Below are 2,106 nucleotides of genomic sequence, written 5' to 3'. Positions count from 1 at the left end.
AAAAAAAAAAAATGAAAACGAGAAAAACTGGCAGGTGTCATCTACCTGTCTGGAACGGTGCCCCCATGGGAAATAATGTAACGCCAAAAAGTTGAAAACATATGTGTCATATGGATGTATTGAGTATATGGCCTCATATATGTGATATATTTTTTTTTAATTTTATTTCTTTCACAAATTCAATAATAATAATAATTAATATATTGCACATATCTATAATAAATATTTATATACCATTCATTTTAAATAAAAATATATATATATTATGTATATATTTTGGATTTAATGCATGTTATATGTATATTATATAATATAATATATGAGGAGATATATTTAATATATATATTGATATGTGAAGATGGAGGAAATTATTTGAAAAATTTATTTGACGTGGAAAAATTAAATCTTTAGGTTTTTATTTGTTTAAATTTTACTTTTGGTTTTTTCCCGGTGGTATCTTTATGATAATATTTTTATTGCAATGTCTGTCATTGTTTTTTTTTTTTTATTGCTGTTGAAATAATCATGCGGAAGGGAATTTACATTTTTCATTTGTTCGGTATATTTTCCAAGTGTTGAATTGTTTTACGAAATTTATTGATTAAAATTGATGGGTAATGAGGGGGAGTAATGAGTTTTTGTGATTTTTAAAATAATTAATAGTGTTTTTATGATTTTTTTTATGATTGGGGAATTGATAGCCAAGAGATGGTGATTTTTTTTTAATTCAATCTTTTTTATTAGAAATTTTAATTTGGATTTTAGGAAGAGAGAATAAAATTGGTTTCACTTTTTTTTGGGGGAATGTAAAAATCATTGGAATTGAAAAATTATTCTCTGGAATTCCTGGACCGTTGGTCTTCCTAAAATATGATAATATTAACGGTCCAATTTGAAATTCCATTTAATTACTAAATCACTCGATAGACAGAAACGAATAAAATATATTAAATTATATACATCAATATTTTCACCGTTCAATTCTAATTCAATAAACAAAGAGCATTGCATACTATTTTTTATTTATAAACTTTTAGAAATTGATATCTATATTATAATATATTATATTCTGTGGAATTGATTCAATATAAATTGGGTCTATCTAAAATGTTGTTACATATATTTTTTTCAAAAAATGAATTTTTTAAATTGAAATGCCATTTAAAAATTTTGAAAACATGAATATATCATGTATTAAATATTTAAAAATCAATTGGATCACTCGAGGATTCAAATATATTTTTCAAAACCCCAAATTTTGGTGTACCAGTCACGCGAAAATTCTAAAAAAAAAAAAAAACAGGTGGCAATGATAAAAATGCTTCGCGCTGGCTTCCATCGGTAATCATACCCCCTGACTGATTTCCACAATAAAATAACTCGTACGTAATCAATCACCTAATTAACTTGTTTACAAACAAGATAATCTCCATTGACAATTGAATCACCTCTGACAATTCGCCGGATAATTCGCATCGTAAGATAGTCATGAAAAATTGCAGTGAGCGAAAAATCGTCATGCAAACTCATAAAATAGAAGAGAGAAAAGAAAAAAAAAAAGCTGCATACCTTGTGGACTGTATTCCTCGATATAATTAATAAATAATTGTTCACTATCGATATCCACTTGTTCAAATCACCATTAAAATCATTGATAACCCACGTATTAACCGATTTCTCTCACTGAATAACGATTTTCACTTTAATTCTCCGTACCGAGTCATTCCGGGGGCATGAACTTGACGACGTGGACATGTAGAATATAATGTGAGAGTTCAATGCGATCTCTTTCGATATCGGGTTATCACTTTTTTTTTTTCTTTCTTTTTTTTTTATTTACGGCGATTGGTGGGGGGGTGGGGAGATTTGTGGGGTGGTGGGTGAATTTTGGATGTGAAATTTGTAATGTATTGGCGGATCGGTCGACCTGGGGATGCGATCGGTGGAACACGCCAACAGGTAAAAACAGGACAGGTACTGGTGCTGTCCCGGGGTACATCGGTAACCGGCACATTAACACGTTCGTTCGGTTTAGCTCGGAACCACTCGGAAGTACAGGGGGGTTCACCGAGGGGGGGATGGGTGCCCTGGGTGGAGGGGAATGGG

General features: G+C 30.7%; 2 protein-coding genes across 3 annotated transcripts in view; one reads left to right on the top strand and one right to left on the bottom strand.

Annotated features, from left to right (window-relative positions):
* ck (myosin-VIIa ck) overlaps positions 1–1,961 on the bottom strand; it is a 15,850-nt gene extending 13,889 nt beyond the window's left edge. The window contains exon 1 of the mRNA XM_011314282.1: positions 1,570–1,961. The gene's annotated coding sequence lies outside the window, so the exon portion shown is untranslated. The remainder of the gene's footprint in view (positions 1–1,569) is intronic.
* Positions 1–2,106, top strand: part of LOC105272254 (putative gustatory receptor 28b) — a 50,794-nt gene that overhangs the window by 22,260 nt on the left and 26,428 nt on the right. The gene's annotated exons all lie outside the window — the stretch shown is intronic.

Source organism: Fopius arisanus, unplaced genomic scaffold (assembly GCF_000806365.1).
Source record: "Fopius arisanus strain USDA-PBARC FA_bdor unplaced genomic scaffold, ASM80636v1 scaffold00152, whole genome shotgun sequence".
NCBI lineage: Eukaryota > Metazoa > Arthropoda > Insecta > Hymenoptera > Braconidae > Fopius > Fopius arisanus.
The sequence above is the reverse complement of the archived record's forward strand: the minus strand, read 5'-3'. Positions and strand labels throughout refer to the sequence as shown.